This window comes from Mytilus galloprovincialis, chromosome 10, assembly GCF_965363235.1.
Source record: "Mytilus galloprovincialis chromosome 10, xbMytGall1.hap1.1, whole genome shotgun sequence".
Lineage (NCBI taxonomy): Eukaryota > Metazoa > Mollusca > Bivalvia > Mytilida > Mytilidae > Mytilus > Mytilus galloprovincialis.
Window position 1 is genome coordinate 76,992,537 of NC_134847.1, and position 21,898 is coordinate 77,014,434.

At 31.2% G+C, this 21,898-nt stretch overlaps 1 long non-coding RNA gene across 1 annotated transcript in view; it reads right to left on the bottom strand.

The window, feature by feature from the left end:
• The window catches only part of LOC143048426 (uncharacterized), a 314,127-nt gene extending 292,812 nt beyond the window's left edge, over positions 1-21,315 (bottom strand). The window contains exon 1 of the long non-coding RNA XR_012969824.1: positions 21,091-21,315. This is a non-coding gene — a long non-coding RNA (uncharacterized LOC143048426). The remainder of the gene's footprint in view (positions 1-21,090) is intronic.
• Positions 21,316-21,898: the final 583 nt, after the last annotated feature.

The following is a 21,898-nucleotide window of genomic DNA, read 5'->3' on the forward strand; positions in this document are numbered from 1 at the left end:
CATGGACGGTTGAGAACCAACATGCATGTCGTGCACACAAGTTGGTATGGTTTAAAAGGTAAAAAAAACCGAACTCCATTGGAAATTCAAAACGGAAAGTCCTTTATAAAATGGCAAAATCAAAACCTGATACACTTATAACGAACGGAAAATAACTGTCATTATCTTGACTTGGAATATGCATTTTCTTATGCAGAACAAATCTGGATTAAACCTCTTATGTGTATGACAGTCGCATAGCATTAATGATATTGACAACAATGTGTAAGGAAAACAAAAAGACATAATAGGTATATAAAACGTCAAAAATTGGGATATAGTAGTCACAGTGTAACATAACCGTAATCAATATGCAAACAAATAACTAGTTCAACAAAGAAATGCAAATAGGCATATAGACAAAGTACATATAAGGCACAAATGAAAGACAACAACTTGTTTTTACTAAATCACATTTACTAGTATACTGCAGGTAACAATCATTTTTTTAATTCTGATGTTAAAACCCGATTATGTTGAATGTTATGATCCGTATTTATTATATGGAACTATTCTCGGTTCGTTGAACAGCTATTTTTTGTGACTTTAGGCTTTCATAGTTATTTGATAACATTTTTTTTTTTAAATAAATGAGTTGAAAAGACACAAACCATTAACACTAGATTACGATTGATAGTGTAATGCAATTTAAGTGTCACTTCTTAATGCATTACTTTAAGAGATCTTGATCTGTATGGTAAATTTTAATTATACTACTCGAACGGTACGACAAATCGAACAAAAGTAAAGTGGTAGCTAAAAATATTATGTTAAAACGTAATATGCTGAAAGATATACATTTCAATTCCAGTTTTTTTTATTATAAAAAGTAGGACAACATAACACATTAATCGCGATTGAGATAAAAAATATTATAAAGATACTAAATACAATTTGTCAAAAAACAGGATAAATCTCTAACGGGAACTTCAATTGTCGTCAGTTTTGCACTCTTTGAAATACCAATGAGGTTTGTACCTTTTGTTATACATTTTCAAAACATCAAACAAATGATATATCACATTTAAAGAGAAAGCCGGAATAAGACAAAAATATTAAAAAAAGAACAAAATAAGAAAATGTCTTAGTCGACTGTAATAAATTTCACTAGATAAGTTTGAAGGAGTTGACTTGAACAGTATGAATAAATTATACTGGACCATAATAAACGGGGTGTACTGAATGAAGTAAAGATTTCAAGAGTTTGTGCTAACGAACATTTTGACCAAATAAAATTGCCAGTAATGCAGTGATTATGTTCATAGAAATTCAAAACGTTACTACTGACAGGGACAAAAGCTAATAAGACGGGATATATACACAACGCTACATGGGACAATCTTATTATATTATCGAAACCGGGGGGTAGAACCCCCCTTTTTTGGCCGATCAATGCATTTGAATGGGAGCATATAGTTGGAACCCCCTTTACTCTAGTTTGGGAACACCCGCTCCCGTTTTTTAAAATGATGAAATGGACTTGCGCTTTTACAAAACTACAAAATAAATGTAGTACGCTACAATTGATATAGTCATCTATGAATGTGTTGAGCTGTTGTAAAAGACACGATGACGAAAATAACACTAACATTTCGTCTATTTGAATCTTAAACCAATAAAATAAATCATAGTGTGCCTCATAAAATCACGGGAGTCTACGGGATAGATAAAAAGAAGTAAAAGCATGTCATAAATTGGGCAAATAAAATACTGTTATAAACTAGAGCAGGACATATGTAATCTTGATGATTTTGCTCAGCTTCCAAATCACATCAATTTAAGAACTAGATTCAAATTCCATTTGCCTGGAAGATAAACTACAAAGATATTAAATGCAATAAATATTTTTCGTAAAATTAGTTTTTAAACTTAAAATAGTGTTGATGTTAATAGACTGATATAACATTTATAAGATAACGTCACTGTCAGAAAACTCATTGTCTATGATTTACTTTTTTCTTCAATATCAGTAACACCAAAGACCCTTGAAAAGAATGCAATTTATATTTTCAATTTGAAATAATAGATAATAGAACTAATATACAGGCACAATCGACTCTCTGCATCTCAAAGTTGATTGGACTGACACATATAGATTGAGATATGCAAGTTTAAATCTCTTAATTTTGAATGATATTTTACGTTCAGATAACAGGCATATGTAGATAAAAGAGAGTTCGGCAACACGATTCAATTATTCAAACAAAACATATTATATGCAACGACCGTAAAGTTATATCCTTTATCAATGCATGATTTATATGAGTTTTGAACAGCGGTATACTACTGTTGCCTTTATTTACGTAACAAAAAACGTTAAACAGGCATATACTAAACCAACGAAGTCAAGAAGTATGTACACGAAGGAACCAATAAAAGGTAAGAGAAAATTATGGAATATTATCAATAGAAAATACAATATTTTTCTGCTGCCCTTTTGTTTTATGAATACCGAGTGAAATCCTTATACCAAGGTCATAAAATTGACAACGTAAATTAAGACAAAAAGAGGTTTCGAATAGACAAAATACAAATAAGACCTTATAAAACTGGTAAAGACAAATAAACCCATTTATAAACAAAGATATGCGACAAGCATTAAATGGTAACTGTTGTTTTGTCCGTCATTGATGTCTGTTGCAAAGCGAAATGCTGGCTCCATTTTCCAACATATATGAACCTACCTATTCTTATATTATTAATTTGTTCTTGATTGGGTTTCAACGAAATAAAAAAGGACGTTAAGGATAGTAATTTTTAAATCAAACTGTTGACTATATCATTAATGTTTTTCGTCTAAATATTGCATTTAATTTCCCTTTCCCCAGGCCTTTGATATTTTTTCCTTTCTGTTGTAAATGACTGATTGATTTATATTGAGTGCGTTATTTTCAAGCAGAGAAAAGAAAATTGAAGCAAACACGAATGGGTCTATACTTTTAACTCAGTGGCTATGATTAGAACGAAATTAATTACTAGTAGAAAAAAATTATTTAATATTAGTTGTAACCAATAAGAAACATTTTAACAGACATAGTTGTCTCATTGGCAGTCATACCACATCTTCCTATATCTAATAAAGGAACTATAATGGCGACCAAATGGGTATGGACCGATACAAATCCTCATCCTTATATATTGAACATCACCTATAGTCGCCGTCAGCTGAAATTCGTATCGGTTATCGGTAAAAATAATTTAAACTATAAACCACGTTCACTCGTGATATAGTTTTTCACATTCCATTCATAAATCGCCAAAAGAAAAACCACTACTGACCTACCTTTTAAGTGATTGCACTGTGAAATCCTGACCTTCACATTTTCCAAGACAATTTTGAATGGTGGAATCCGCCATTGTTTTTACCGGAAGTGTTTCCGAGGAGTTCAATTTCATAAAATTTGCATAAAGTGCGGGAAACTTTATCACATCAATGAAAAGAACATTACAAGAAACTCCGAAAGTGACGTGTGTCATATGTAAACATAGGATCCTCATAGAAACGAAGATGGCGGAATTACAATGGAAAACATTCTGGAAAATGTGAAGGTAAGGATTATTACACTGATATCACTTAAAAGGTAGGTCAGTAGTGTGTTTTCTTTTTTGACGATTTATGAATGGAATGTGAAAAACTATATCTCGAGTGAACGCGATTGATAGTTTAGATTATTTTTACCGATAACCGGTACGAATTTCAGCTGACGGCGACTATAGTTCAACATTTACGTTCTAAAGTTTTTATCATTTTTTTAAAGGTGTGCTTTCTCTCTAGATGTCCAAATGCCTCATTTACTTTTACACCAAATACCCTTTTATCAATATGGTATCATACTGTTTCCTTTAAAGATTTAACGTTGAATAATTACAAATATTGAGAAGAATTATTTAATTATAATGGATTAAAAGAATCTACAATCTGATAACTTCCATACCTATTTGTTTTCAAAATTGATACTGGTTGAAAATACAATTAATAATCAACAGGTGCCCGTACATTATGCCAGACGCTGCAGGCCGTGCATTTCAGCAACATTAGAAGCAGTTGTGTGCGCCATTTATCTTCTGTATATCTCACTTTATTAAAGAATAGATTAATTAAATTGGAAAATGATTAAACGAAATGAATTTTGCTTGTAATTCCAAAAACTTAACAATGTACTTTATCTTTAGATAAGCACGCGAACATGTTTTAGCAATGTTTTATTTTGTAAGGTTAAAGAGTTGAACATGAGAAGGAAATATCAATTGGTTTCTAAATAATTATTTTTTACTTTCATAAAACTACAGAGAATCATTTACATTTATGAATCTAATGCTTCTTTTTGTAACTTCAGAACATTTACATTTAAGAATTGAATGCTTCTTTTTGTAACTGCAGAACATATACATTTAAGAATTGAATGCTTCTTTTTGAAACTTTAGAACATTTTCATTTAAGAATTGCATGCTTCTTTTTGTAATTTTATTTGAGTGTAAAAGCGTTAACCGAAGTACATTTTGTACAAAGAGCGTGTCACGTTCTCTGTACGAAAAACAACCTTATCTGTTTGAAGACTTTTGTTCTCCAATGTAACTTACTATTGTTTTCATTGTCAGTGACAGACCAGATTTTATACTTTTTATCCATGTCGGCTCACTTTTCAGGACGTACATATTGTATTAATTGTTTAAATAGTTTTATGCTTGGGAAAACTAAACCACGGTTAAAAGTGCCTGAACAAAAACACTATAGTTGTGCACTCAGCAGCATTAAAATACACAAGTGTAAATATAGTAATTCTAATTGGATTTATTCCTGTTTTAATAGGGAAAAATCTGTTTAAATGTTAGAACATTCTAACCTTTTAAGAATTTAATATCACAAATTAATGTTTCTCTGTCAACTGACCAACTTCCAATTAAACATGTAAAAATAATGTCAACAGACCTAGGTTTTGATAAACCACATGACGGGAATGAATTGGTTTAGTTATAGAACTTAATGAAAAATAAAAAAAAGTTAAACTATATAAAAAAGAAGATGTGGTATGATTGTCAATGAGACAACTATCCACAAAAGACCAATGACACAGACATTAACAACTATAGGTCACCGTATGGCCTTCAACAATTAGCAAAGCCCATATTGCATAGTCAGCTATAAAAGGCCCCGATAAGACAATGTAAACAATCAAACGAGAAAACTAACGGCCTTATTTATGTAAAAGAAAATGAACGAAAAACAAATATGTATACATAAACAAACAACAACCACTGAATTACAGGCTCCTGACTTGGGACAGGCACATACATAAATAATGTGGCGAAGTTAAACATGTTAGCGGGATCCCAACCCTCCCCCTAACCTGGGACAGTGGTATAACAGTACAACATCATTACTTGATAAAATGTGGATGTCAATTATTATACCGATTGCACCTTAAATTATATTTATGTCTTTATTTAGAGTTGCAATCAACCCTTTTTATATCATTTGTTGACATAAGTGTACACAGTGACGCAAAGGATGAGAATAAATATTCTACATATGAAATCCTGTCAAGTTTACAGGAAACGGACACAAGTTCAGTGTGAAACGTTAGCAGTAATTTTAATAGATTTTTTTTTATCATCGGTATAAGGACATCATTCGTAAATATAGCTCAACATGCAGACTTCTTATACGTCCAGGTATTTCACATCCAATTTTTTATGAAAATATTCTTTATAAAGCACAAAGGTGTCAGTATTCACCTCAAAAACTAACAAAACCTGCAATCATAATCTTTCAGTCAGTTTAACTGAAGTCTGGAGCTGGCATGTCAGTTAACTGCTAGTAGTCTGTTGTTATTTATGTATTATTGTCATTTTGTTTATTTTCTTTGGTTACATCTTCTGACATCAGACTCGGACATCTCTTGGACTGAATTTTAGTGTGGGTATTGTTATGTGTTTACTTTTCTACATTGGCTAGAGGTAAAGGGGGAGGGTTGAGATCTCACAAACATGTTTAACCCCGCCGCATTTTTGCGCCTGTCCCAAGTCGGGAGCCTCTGGCCTTTGTTAGTCTTGTATTATTTTAATTTTAGTTTCTTGTGTACAATTTGGAAATTAGTATGGCGTTCATTATTACTAGTTAATAATAGTATATATTTGTTAAGGCGCCTCCGGGTGCGGGAATTTCTCGCTACATTGAAGACCTGTTGGTGACCTTCTGCTGTTGTTTTTTTCTATGGTCGGGTTGTTGTCTCTTTGGCACATTCCCCATTTCCATTCTCAATTCTATTATTTATGTCATTTTTCTGAAGCATCTAATTTCCGCAATAGACAGTTATACATGTAATAGAAAAGTGACGACCTGAGTGTTTAATAACATGAAGTGCAAAATACAACTCTGAGAATTAATTGATAATAATCGACTTTAAGGAAGCTGGCTTGTCATGTTTTGGAATTTTTGTAAGATTTTCGGAATCCTCTGGTTTTATTTATTTGAATGCCTTGAAAAAAATTGCCCGGTGACCCCTATTTTTCTTTTTGAATACTTGTATAATGATAAGCATCTGTAAAAGTCTGATAAAAGTTTAACTACTTTTTAACAGTTTTTGAGAACTTCAACTTGTCAATGATAAAGCTATGAAAAGTCAAGAGGGAAAACAAGCACGGTGACCTATACGCTGTTTTTGCGCTTTGGATTCCTTTATGAATTTCTTATCAATATAACTAGTGTTTTGAAAAGTTAATTATTTGGAAACTGAGAAGCAAACTCCCTTAAGTTTAGATAAAATTTGTCGATTTCTGCCTGCTCACTAATTTTCCCATCACTAATATTCCTGCCATCACTTGTGTCCAGTAACTCCGGATTCCGTACTGGACTCATTTTGAATTATACTAGTGTTAATTACAGAGTTGGCAGGGATGTATAAGTACGCAGCCAGGTTCAATTATTTAACCTTAGTAAAAAAATTATTGCTATTTTTTTCTAATATCAAATTAATATATATTTGGGATTTTTAAATTCGCATTCTCTGTTGCAATTGCTCTAACATTGTCATATTTTAAATATTATACCAGCTTAGATTGGTCAGGGCTGTTTATTGTGAATGTTTTTCCACGCAGTTATTGTAACATCTTAACTGTCATCCCCTTTGGAATTTTAGAGTTGTACCAGTTCATTTTATATTGTAATAGATAAAATGTTGATATTCATATTGAATATAAACATTTGCTGCATTTTCAGCCTTAATTTGTTTTTTCTGTTTTGTGCACAGCGTGGACAAAATTTAAAAACTTTTCAATGTATATATTTATCTCTCATTTTAAAAAAAGTTGTCTTTTCATTCAATGATGGTTACATGTATATATGGAAAAGGTTTTTACTTTTTCCAGGTCTCTTATAAATGCAAAAAAAAGCAGTTAATTGATGTGCCATCAATGGTTGTATTATCATGGTTATCAGAAATAGTTAGTTATATCAATTACAATTACTATTATTGTGTTTCATATAAAGATGAATAATTGTTAATAAAGTGACAATAATGAAACAACTCATTCTTTGGAAAAGTCGCTAGTAATCACAATTATAAGAATAGTATGTGCCTTTATACAACATCTTGGTCAACCAAAGGTTAAATAAATGAGACAGATCCTGTATTGTTTGATGCGTTACCACAAGATTTGTGTCTTTTATAGATTAACAAGAATTGCTCAACGGATATTTTAAGTTCATCACCTGAGATTAAGGTTCATGGTGAGGTTCGTGTCGTCAATAAAGTATTTCATGGACACGTCTGTATCAGTCCATCGTTTGTCTGCTGTATTGTCTTTTTTTCTTGATTAATGGTTATGATTGACCTCTTATTGGGCTACATTTACTGTTTTTGTTCTGACATTAACACAAAACGGGCGTTTGGTCTAAGAACAATATCAGCATGATACCTTTGGTTAGTTTTCACAACTGCAGGCACGTTGCAACTCCTGGTCCTGGTAAAAAAACGACATAGCAATCTTTAAAGGCAGAACTTTTGTTGTATAATGAATACTCATTAGTTCACTAGGTTTTCATTTTCTGTAACTTACTGTATACACAATTTCAAATCATTTGAAAAACTTATTAGGTATGACTTTCCATGGCTTATGTTGCCTTATCTGTATTTTGAATACCTATTTACTTTCTGCTTTTTTCAAGTTTTTCAACTTCAAATTTAATTTGCCTTATATCAGTTGTTTATTCAAGCGTCAATGATGATCCTCATTTAGACGAAACATGCTGGCGTACAAAGAATAAACCTGGTATTTTTTATGAGGTTTTACACATTTTGGTACTCAATTTGTGGAACTGATGTACAGCCTTTCTATGTATTAAAATGAATAGCACGAAGGATAACACTTTTCTTATAAAAAACAAATCATACTCTACGTAAGTATATTTAGAGTTGATTTATCATTTATATTTACTTTTATTTTTTTTACGGAAAATATTTGGTTTACCCTCCCCAAATGAACAAACAACAACATGAAAACTCTCCAGTCCCTAAAAACACCAATGTTATATTTGAAACTACAGTGAAATATTACATAATAGTTCAGCGGTTACACATTACACTAAATCTTCAAATATAACTTAATTTGTAAAGTAAATTATGATTATTATGACTTATGACAATTGACAGATTAGAGTTATCTATATTTATGAAAACAGGCGCATCATGATATATACTCTGCCTCACATGTTATTATTCTTATCATCAATTTACATTACCTAGATAAAATCAATATTGATGATGATATCAATGGTTTATTTATGCAAAGTGTTGATTTTCCACGACATGGTGTGGTTAATAGGCTCTTTGGTATCATTTTCCCTTTTTTCATATCACTTTATCATATTGTAAGACTAGTTCATATCAGATCTTACGTGATGATTGTTAGTTTTTAAACATTCTGTTGCAACCGTTTGTACAAACTAAAAGAATTACCAAGGCAAAATCATTAACAAAAGGAGATAACGAAAACGGAGTAAGACATGTTATGGAGAATAAACTACATAGGGCGACTTGTGTTGCGATACATATTAATTAAATTGTTTTTATCGGAATTAATGATAGAAATAGTTTGCATGCAAGGGCATTCCATTTTTCAAACATCGTGATTAGCCGGTCAATAAAGTGTTAAAGAAGATGTGAAGTAATAATTATGACACCAGAACCCAGCTACACGCAATATTTTGAGCAGGAATTTGCATATATATTGGAAGATTTAATTTGATTTTTGGGGTTTTAACTCCACTTTTAAGCACCGCATTCAGGCTATTTGGTGGCGGTCAGTTTTTACTGGTGGAGGAAGCCGGAGTGCCCGGAGAAAACTACCGACTTTCGATGGGAAAACTGACAATATTATTCAATTAAGATTGGGGTCGAGTGTACTAGCACCAGCGGGGTTCGAACTCACAACATCAGTATTGACTGGCCAATGATTACAGTAGTAACTACTTATACCACTCGGTCACCGAGGCACATCTTTTGCGAGTCGTGAGAACCTTAAACCAAAATTCAAAGATTATCCTGCATTGAACACAATAGTTAGGTAACAACATTGAAAATCAACCTCTATAGAGATTCCTGACTTCTAATTTTGAGATTGAAACACTCTCATCTTGATAGGTGGTATTACAAACGGAATATAAAAATGCAACAGAGCTAAATATTAACTGTACATCTATAAACGCTTTTCCACCTCAAAAGTAAAATGAAAAGATACCGAGCTTCGAGGAAAATTCAAAATTGAAAGTCCGTAATTCAATGGCAAAATCAAAAGCTCAAAAACATCAAACGAATGAATCACACCTGTCATAATTAAGACTTGGTAAATACAGTTTCCAAATAAAGGCGAAAAAGGAGCAATCTTTTCATAACTGTAAAAAATTGTCAAGTAGGGCTTGTTTTTATTAAAAAAAATATGTACTAGTCATTGCTCAGTTGTAATTGGATTTCATTAACTCCATAAGATACGTCAAATAAAACAAAATAATAATTATGTACTTAAATATAAAAAAGATGATGTGGTATGATTGCCAATGAGACAACTGTCCACAAAAGACCAAAATGACACAGACATTAACAATTATAGGTCACCGTACGGCCTTCAACAATTAGCAAAGTCCATACCGCATAGTCAGGTATAAAAGGCTCCGATAAGACGATGTAAAACAATTCAAACGAGAAAACTAACGGCCTTATTTACATAAACAAAATGAACGAAAAACAAATATGTAACACATAAACAAACGACAACAACTGAATTACAGGCTCCTGACTTGGGACAGGCACATACATAAATAATGTGGCGGGGTTTAACATGTTAGCGTGATCCCAACCCTCCCCTAACCTGGGACAGTGGTATAACAGTACAACATAAGAACGAACTATAAAAATCAGTTGAAAAAGGCTTAACTCATCAGATGGACAAAAATAAAGCATCCTTGAATGGATAAGTTAAACTATCAAACACTGGGGGAGATTTATGTCCCCGATGGTATCACCAGCCCAGTAGTCAGCACTTCTGTATTGACTTGAGTTATCGTTGATATGTTCATTTGAATTTTTGAAAAACTAAGGCGATTACCTCAGCTATGTTTGGCAAAACATTTGGGACTTTTTTATTCGAGCGTCACTGATGAGTCTTATCTAGACGAAATGCGCGTCTGGTGGAAATGTTAAATGTATTCCTGGTATCTATGATGAGTTTATCTGTACTTTGATTGTATAATAAACGAAAATACTTTATCTTATCAGAATCTTTCAATGTGTATGTATGTGTTAATGTGTAAAAAATTAACCGTTCGGCAACCTCACTGCGCACATGCAATGGACAACACATGGTCTAAAGGGGGTAAACACACATGCAATAGAAGGTAATAGCATTAAATGAGTATGAGAAAACAAGGTTGTGCAACAAATCAATTATTTGTTTTAATTAATCATAGAATAGAACATCTTTTTGATGTTGATCGTTCATTTAGGTTGCGTTTGGTAATCCTAGGCAATAAAATACTAAAGTTGATTAGCTGCGAAAATTTTCTTCGAATGAAATACTTTTTTGTCCATTATATGTAATGGATGTTTAATATTTGTAGAGAATTAAGGTCAGAATATGTGCATGCATTGGTTCAATTAATTTCGATAACACTACAATATCAAAAACCGAACTGTTTTGTATGAGTTTAATTTATTATTAGTTTAAAAAAAGTCATTATTTTTGAAAAGTATATTTTCATCAGTAAAAGTTATTATAGAAATTATATTGTAATGTCAATATTAAGTTATGATTAAACTCATATCATTATTTTCTCACCTCCTAGTGTTGAGTCTAATGGGTAATTTGAGAGTTCCAATATTTGTAAGTTGAAAAACTTTATACCCACAAGAAAGGTAGATGCCAAATGTCAATCTAAATTAGATACGTTTAGATGATGTCAATACATGATAACTATGAAATAAAGGTACTTTGTAGCTCTATAACACATTAGAGTATTATGTTGACCACGTTCATCTTAAGGTTAATTGGATTAAATCACTTGTATAGACTTGCTTAAAGTCTCTTTCTTATCAATTTGTTTTCAATCTATATATAACCTCTCAAGACTTTGGTATTATAAACAGAATCTGTTTGCTGATAACTGCCCTTATCGCTCATAATTATAATCCTGGGATACGGATTGCCATCCCTTTCTCTAATTATCAGCAATATTACAATTAATTTGAGTTCAGTACACTTGTTAGAAGTGTTTCAAACAAGAAAGGAATAGACTTTTTGAAATTCAATCGTTTTCCGAAAAATAAATATAACACCGAATCTAAATTGATTGAGACGCTTTTCTCGATTTGTTTTATTCAAAAACATTCAAACATAAGATTTAAATACTAAGCGTGTATAAATATCTGAATATAGCTGAGGACATACAATGTATATTATAAAATAACACACAAAAAGGAAAAACACAAAACAAGTTTGGATCCCCAAATTGAATAGAAGATTTTGCATGTGTCACTTTTGCGTTATTAAAAGACCGATACTCTATCATTGTTTCAGGGTAGAATATCATATACAATTGTTACCCGGTGAAATAACAATTTGGCATTGTATTCAAGTAAAAAGTAGGATTCAAAAATATCACATTAACATGTTCTAGTTGAGTATTTTTTTCCTGAACTGTTTTGTAGTAGATAACTTGTAAATATAAAAGAAATCTTGTTAGAAGGTGTATATTTTTTACCATTCAATTCAATTCAATCTAAAAGCCAGTGTTGTTTCTGTTACTAGAATACCTTAAAACAATTAAATGGCTTTGACAATATATATTTATAAAAAAAACCTTTTTTATTTCACCCTCCTGCAATTTGTATGCGAGTCTTATTTAAATGGAAAACGCGTCTATGTACAAAAAATAGTTTAAAGTTTTATGAATTTTTGGGTAGTCTAAAAACATATCAAACAAACAAGGGCTAGTTTGTTTTTTTTTTGTCACACAAAACGGCGTTCAAAATGTCTCAATTTCAATTTTATAATTGTTTTATCACTTTGTTCCTAACTTTATTGCTGTTTATTACCAAGTATCTTTAAAAAAAGAAACACGTAGACGAATCATTATTTTGATAACAGATTATTTATAAGAAATTAACAACTTTGATGTATGATAACATTAATCAAAAGGCATACTTACAAATCACTTGAGATTATCATCCTGTTCATGATTCTGTTGTCTTTAGATAGTAACATTGAAACTTTATTATTTTAGTGTAGAAGAATGAGACTTTAGCTACAATTGTTTAAATATTACACATCTCCGATTATTACTCGGCATATTCATTCAACATATAACACAGAGATGCATTTATTCAATGACCTGATGTGTAAAATAGAAATTCATTCGGTGCAAAATCGCATCGTAAAAACGTTATAAGATACAATAGTCCGGTCATATTAAACCTTAAAAACAACGCGTGCTGTCCCTCTCACGTCTTACATATGTTATTTCTGATGTTGAAATTGTCAGGGCCCGATAAATTTCATTCCATTCATCAAGTCACTTTGACGACATACATATGAGTTTGTTTAATTTGTTTTTATAACTTAAGAAAAATGTCTTTATTTATAAAAAAAAAAAAAAAACAAGAGACCAAAAGGACACAGAAATTACCAACTATAGATCACCGTACGGCCTTCAACAATTGGTGATAGACTCGAAATGAGTAGCAGTCTTACCACCACGATATTCAAAGCACAACAATTTTTTGGTAAAAAGCTCCTATGGCGGAAACCTGTTTCGTTAGGTAAGTTAAACACATGTATAGTGAAATATTTTTGGAACATGCAATTTTTTTCAAAATGTACAAACGTCAGAGGAAGATTAATATTGAATATTTTTCTTTCCTGTGTATAACAAATATATTTTAAGGCTACCCGTCTCGGAAATATTTCCATTTACCTCAAATTAAAGTGGTCAATTTCATATGGTCTATTCTTTTCTTTGATATGTGAGACAGACTCCTCAAGGAATCATAAATCAGTACGACTACATTTTTATGAGCATTTTATGTCTGGTATCAAATCACTTGATAAAACTCAAGGCAACATTACATCATAAAAACCTTTCGCTATGTCTGAAGCTTTGCTTTAAGAACAATGGAATATGATTGATAGTGTTAAAGATAAATGAAGTGAAAGAAATGTTACATAACGCTCCATAAGCATATTTCTTTTAAAGAAATAAAAATATTCATCTTTTTAACATCAGAATAAGATTTGAACTTGACATAAATAAGTAGGTAAAACAAATATTATTAATATATAAATCTAAATACAGATCTTACAAAGTTGATATAGAGCATTCTGATACAAATTTTTCAGTATTAGTTTAAAGAAAGGATAACAACAAAGGGAGGTATGTTTTGTCACATGATTTTGTAGAACTGAGCATGCCCAGTTTTACAATTGTCTGTTGAACTGGGCATGCATTAATTTACAGTTGTCATGTGATCTGTACGTTATGCACAATTCTCCAGGAAATTGTACAAACGAGCAGTTCATATATATGCATGTAAAACAATGAAGCCTAGATCATCAAACAATTGTAAAACTGTGCATGCTGATGCACGTTAAGGCATGCAACCAGGTCCATCATACAATTGTAAAACTGTGAATTCGTTTATAATATGGAATGCACAGTTTAACCTTAGTTTGTTGAAATAGGAGTGCATTGTTTAACAATTTTCATATGATCTGTACATCATGCACGATTCCCAAGGAAATTGTACAAGTGAGCAGTTCATACATGCATGCAAAACAACTCTGAAGCCTAGATCATCAAATAATTGTTAAACTGTGCATTCGTTTATTATTCTGGTATGCGCAGTTTTACCTAAGTTTGTTGAACTAGGCATGCATTTTTTAACAATTTCATATGATCTGTACATCATGCACAATTCCCCAGGAGATTGTACAAGTGAGCAGTTCATACATGCATATAAAACAATGAAGCCTAGATCATCAAACAATTGTTAAACTGTGCATTCGTTTATTATTATGGAATGTGCAGTTTTACCTAAGTTTGTTGAAATGGGTGTGCATTGTTTTACAATTTTCATATGATCTGTACATCGTGCACAATTCCCCAGGAAATTGTACAAGTGAGCAGTTCATACATGCATATAAAACAATGAAGCCTAGATCATCAAACAATTGTTAAACTATGCGTTCGTTTAATATTATGGAATGCGCAGTTTGACCTAAGTTTGTTGAAATGGGCGTGCATTGTTTTACAATTTTCATACGATCTGTACATCATGCACAATTCCCCAGGAAATTGTACAAGTGAGCAGTTCATACATGCATATAAAACAAGGAAGCCTAGATCATCAAAGGAAATATAAAAAGGGAAAAAAGAAACATGAACATTTAATATCATACCAAAACACTACAAAGAAAGCTAAATACTTAGCTTGTCAAACTCTCTTACAATTGGATAAACATGGGTACTCAGTTCAGATGTCATTATATAAAAATAATAAGTTGGTGAAATTTTGCAATGGACCAACTATATACTAGAGACAAAATTATGTGGAAATTATCAACAGTAGGCTGTTGTCCATTGGTTTGATAGTTTTATCATTTGATGTTGCCATTTGATTAGGGGCTTTTCGTTTTAAATTTTACTCGGAGTTCAGTATTTTTGTGATTTTAATTTTCACATTACAGGTTTTACTAATGAGTGAAAGTTAAACATAATAACGCATTCAACTAAGAAATTGTAACATCCCAGAATGAGTTATAATAGGTCTTCTCATATAATTGGTACAGATATCCTGCTATATATATTTATTAACCGCCTTTAAATCTACTTCAAAGAATAAATATGTGAATTTTACTTAAGTTTTACAATAACGTGTCTTTAGATATTTGAACACTCCGATAACACAAATAGGAGTTATGTGATTCGAGATAACGACCGTTAAACTGCTAAAATGTTGATATTAGTTAAAACCAAACTGGAGATTTTATAATCATAATTATGCATTGCTATTGATAAAATAATGATAAGACGGTGTTATAACTTATCTGACAATATACCTCAACATTATAGCCCATTTAGCGATATATTGTTACAGTAAATCACGACTACAAATCACGACTAACCCTTACCGGACGTTATCTTTTCCTGCTGACAGCTGAATTATTAGTTATATTAAGACTACTGGCATATGTGTACAATACATTACTAAATCGAATATCATTTGTTTATATACTTATAAAAAAGAAGATGTGGTATGATTGCCAATGAGACAACTCTCCACAAGAGACTAAACTGACACAGAAATTAACAACTATGGGTCACCGTACGGCCTTCAACAATGATAAGTACATGTACCAGATCTTCGAGTTACTAAAAGGGTTGTTGATATTGCATGTGGTTGGTTTAGAGGAAAATAGCTATTTCACTTCTTGTTGAACAGCTATGATATCAAAGTCATATACATTTATTAAAAAGATAAATATTACATTTTTTTCTTGAAAAGAGTGTCTTAATACTAATTTCCATGTTTTTATTGAACACTGTTTGACAATTGTATGCAACAGAAAAATAGAAAAAAATAAAATGAAAAATAAAGGTGACAGTGGTATACCAATGTTCAATAGTCATAATACAATTAAGCAAAATCAAATTCGTTGTACAAACTGACTTATTTCAAGAATTGTTTTTTTAATAAAGTCGTGATAACTTTAATTTAAACTTTACTTATCAATTACATATTATAACAATAAACATCTGATAATCACTGTATAGTATATTGTATTATCAGACAAAAAAACATCTGTAATCTACAAGCGCCAGCTTAAATAGTATCACTATCACATAATGTGTGATTGTCATAAGTCCGGTGTCGTATGTCAGATCTGGACTTTTAACTTATTTCCTTATATTTACAGTGTGGTGTTTTCTCATGTCTTAAACGCCGTACCAACGACTTATAATTGCTGATGTCTACATCTGTTGGTCTCAAGTGCAGATTTGTCTCATTGACGATCATACCACTTCTTCTTTTTTTCATATTTTGCATATCTAAGGATTACAAAAAGAAATGTTAAGCACAACATACTTGATCTTTAAATCCCCGTTTCCATCAACCAAACGAGGTTCAATAGTGTAATGATTTACGCGTGATATTGTAGTCCAAGGACAGATCACGCCACTTATCAATAAATATTATCATTTACTACTTAGGAACATGTTAAAGTAATAAATTGCAATTGTTAATCAATTGGCATTGACATTACACGCGTATTTTAACTGTATTTTTCGTTATATTCAGATGGATTTATCAATAATTAAATTAGCATCATACAATGGAACACCACATTCATTTTAATTTTTGATTTTGGAAAGTAATACTATTCTAATAAAATGATTGCAGTTTTATAAAATAACACAAGGCTGCATACCTCTTTATCTGAAAAAGAAAGGCGGGAGATATCAAAGTGATATTCAAAAACATGCGTCGATTACGTTATAGATAATGCATAGTTTAAGGGTTTCTTTTCGTAGACACCGAGGGGTGTGTTCTACGACACGAAAAACCTTCAAATATGCATTATCTGACTTATGTACCGTCAAAGAATTATTATTTTTTATAAAGATTTGCAAAAGTTAGTATCCTATTTTAACGACAACACCAAATAAAGGCAACAGTAGTATACCGTTGTTCAAAACTCGTAAATCTATGGACAAAAAACAAAATCGGGGTAACAAACCAAAACTAGGGAAACGCATTAAATATCAGAGGAGAACAACGACACAATACCAAAATATAACACACACAGAAACGGACCAAGCATTAGACAAAATCCGATGAAAATAACAAATATAACATCAAAACCAAATACATGAATTTGGGTTAGAAAAGTACCTTTACACGTCTTATAGTAATGTGAATTCACACTAAAATATAAGAGAAAACAAACGACACAACGGAAACACAACGTAAAAATGTTACACACACAGAAACGAACTATGATATAGCACTGGCCATTTTCCTGACTTGGTACAGGACATTCTTTTAAAAAAAATGGTGGGTTGAACCTGCTTTTGTGGCATGCAGACCTCGCACTTTAATGGCAATGTTAAATATAACATTAAAATGAAAACATAATATTACAGGACTACAATACAAATAAATAGGAGAACGTATTAGGCAAAGAAACACATGAATAATAGATAACAAAAGGCATCAGGTTTAAAATGAAATACGGTAAAGTGGGATATTCCTTTCTAATGCGTTCAGGTTTCAATACGCCCTACGGCTCATTTAGAATGTGAAATTAAACTCACTAATTAATCTACATATAAACCTTTAAGAATTATTATCCGTACACAATAAAAATATTATTGTAACTGCATGAAGTAAGATACACATGTATTGTTATCATCCGATTACGATGGATGACAAATACAAGACACATTGTAAGTAATTTATTGTACCACTTAGTTTATGGAAAAGAGGGAGGGGGTATGTTTTTTTTATTTGTAATTTCGTTTCTTTCGCGGAAAAGGAGTTATTTTTTTAATCATTTTAATTGAATCGAATGAAAAATTCAGAAAGATTGTCTTTTGAATAGCAATACATTTTATAAACAGATACTCAGAATATAATTATATACCCTCCACACCCGACCCTTTTGTGAGTTACATGAATGTTATTCAATAGAATATAAGATTATATTATTGGTTGTTTATCTGATAGAGTAATAGGTATAGATAAATTTTAAAAAATTAGGAATTGACACGAAGACGAATATAAATACATGTAGGTCACAGTATGATTTCCTATTCAGTGTGTATCATCCTCAACACGCATGAAATATTTGCCACTGGACGTTAAGCAAGCAACCAAAAATCAATCAACTTATTCAGTGTGACTCAATAAGATTTAAGAAATCTCACGAATATGTTACATCTGGCTTTATTTTACGAAAGTCTACATTAAAATTCATCTCATATATATGATAATGTTTCTTTATTGCAGCGATAAATTAGCAAAACTTCACGTTATTTGTGGGTAATGACGGTTTTACACCTATCATCGATTGAACTTTAAAAAATAAATTTCCAAATCGGCAACAAATAACTGTCAAACGAATACAATTTTGAAGTAAAATATAGATTTTTATCAAGGAAAATAATGACCTCACATAGGTCATTATTTTATGCCTTGGCGCATATTTCACCGAAACCTGGTATCATCCGGGTTGATTCTGAAAAAAAAATGACCTGTCTTTCTGAAAGAAAAAACTCAATATAGGTATATAAAAACTGAAAACGTTATTGCAACAAAAAAGAGAGAAAAAACTACAGAATACAAAACACACAATCTCACTACAGACTTAGAAACACGAACCTCAAAATCACAGGACAGAAATGAGGTGCTACCCAAGGATAAACAGACCCTGCTCTATATATGGCACCATTCATGTTTCAGAAACTGTTAACTCCTAATTACATTGTATCGTATTAAGAAGCAACAAAAACCTATAAGTTCTTTATTTTGCAGAATCAAAGTTGGAGTTGTGTACTGTGATTAAACCCGACTAGACCTAGATCAGCATTTTTTTTTAAATAATTCAAAATGTCTTTATTGTACATTCAGTTGGGTAAGTTCGATGTGAACTCAAATTGTTTTTATGCCTCCATATGATACTTAAACCACAAATAGATTAACTTCTAAAAACAATCTGGAAATGATATCATCTACACAATATACTGAACCAATATCTTTCTGATGATTTAGATAAACACATTCATCTTCCAAAAGAAAAAAGTCTAAAGAATGTATTATTCTAATGAATAATCGTTTAAAATGTCGATACAAAGTGATCTTAATGATTCCAAACAACGCTAACTTCCATTCCATCGTCAAATGTGTACGATAAACAAACATGTAAATTGAGGAGTTAATTAAACGTAACATCTTCATGGTAAGCTAGCATATAATTACATTAACACAGCTACGTCAACATATGACCGTGAAGAAGTATACCTATTTGTCACTATAACAATTAAATGGTCAATAAATACATGACTTCTAAACAATAGAACCTTATTTAAATATGTATTGAATTGAAAATATATAGTTACAAGCGTCTTTTAAGCCTTGCATATTAACTTCTCTGCGCTAAATAAATTTATTAAATTTTTTAAACATGAATATAGAAACAAAATACTATTTATCTAATATACATGACACTCAGTGTTTCTAATAGATAAGAAATATCCGTTTTTAACAATTGTCCAGTAGCAAAGGTGGATTGTACAAACATTGAGGTTTACAATAGAATGTCTTGTTGAAAAGAGCGTACGCTTAAAAAAAACATGTCTTTATGCAACTCTTTATATTATGTGTGAATAAAACAACCATATAAAAAAGACCCCAAAAAGTTTAGGGGTTTAGTTTCATGTCATCATAAATCATACAAAAAGAATATTACCCGTTTCATGCCAACAACTGGTTTTCGAATCAATATTAATTTTAAAAAACTCAAACTTCGCTGACTTGACAGCTGTATGATTACAATATCGCTTCTCAATCAGTCGTTTGGCTAGTTTTTAGGCACATTTTACAACATTCCTGTAGAATATTGGATATGAAAATCCTGAACTTATTATATATTTATATAATAATTTATATTTACGAATGAAGGCCTTGTACCAATAATAAAATAGAGTAGATATCTTGTAATATCGAAACAGCTGGTGTCAGAATTTGCAGGAATTCAGAGATTTCTTCTGTTAAATTCCAGTACAATGTTACATGCACGACCGAACCGACAAGGTTGAGATATATAATTATCATTGAATATCAGGATTTAGGAAAGGATATTGTTCAGTATGAACATTTGCTTTATTTAAAGTAAGCTAAAAACGACAAATTCCTTTAGTGTATATACCGAAGTCGTCATCGTTAAGTGTCGATATACCATCCGAAAATCTAAAAGTGGTAACAAATTTTGGTATCCGTTGATACGTTGTCCGAGGGGTTGTGCTGATTTAAGTTTAAACTTATTTTCCATGTCATTTTTTATGAACGAGAGCCGATATTCAACCAAGTAAAGATGTATTACAACATGTTTTACAAAATAACTTTTAGCTCGATATACAAAAAAATATAAAAACAAAACCCTAAAAGTACCCTCGATATATATATACAAAAAATCTTTGATTAGAACAATCAACAATTGTATTGTGAAATGTTACTTTTTAATTGCTACATAACAGGTGTTTATAAGGAAAATGTTCCAAAAAATTTCCACAGGATCTCTAATTCTGCCTAAGATGTATTATTCCAGTTTTTGGAATCGACAATACATAAGTATATAAATAAAAATTTGCAATTGTAAATCAATCGCTATATTTGAATGAATAAATATCCTGACTGAGATTTTGCAATTTATTAAAGCGTCTTTTAATTAGAGAACAATTATATTATGCTCTGATTGTATATCAACTGCTGTTTTAATTCCTACCTGTTATGAACCATAAACTATTAAAACTCGTCCACTCCGCTAGTAATACATTTCCAGCATTACGCTATCATAATGAGTTATCGACTTCTCTATACATACTACCAGTCTAACTAACAGACAAAGTTTGGAAACAGATCCACGTTACAATTATAGTGAAACAGCTAGAGAGCCTACATGTTTTTGTTTTATAAACAACATACAATTCTATTAGCTATCCGGAAAATGGCTATGTTCGTTGTTGTAATATAATTAAGATTGAAGTGAGGTTTATTAGACTCTGTTATAGTAATATTATCTAACAAGATTAGTCCATTCTGTGGTTTCAAAAGACTTGTTTTACCGATTTAATGATTTTCCGATGATATCAAGAAAACTATCTACCGGATATCCTGTGGTTAATCACTTTTATTAACTTTATTACGTGTTTGAGACAAAGATGTATAGAGCTATATTTTAAAGCCTGTAGGTATAATACCACCATTGATTTTCCCCTATTAGACTTTGTTAAATTGGCTTTTAAAAAAAAATGTACAGTATTTACCTTTATTTCAACCAAAGAAATACTTTGCATGAATAAAGTTTAATCCTTTCCAGTGCTACAGCAAAAATTTCAAACTACATTTCATTGCGTATAAGAAAGTAACCATCACCTGAAGTAAACAACCCAATTTTTTTCACTGTTATTTACTGGTAACCTGCTTTGGTAACTATGTAACCTTAACTTTCAAACACGTTTTTATAAGACCATAAAAAAAGAATGATGCTTTCAGACACCCGACAAACATGTTTATGATTTAAGTGCATTGAA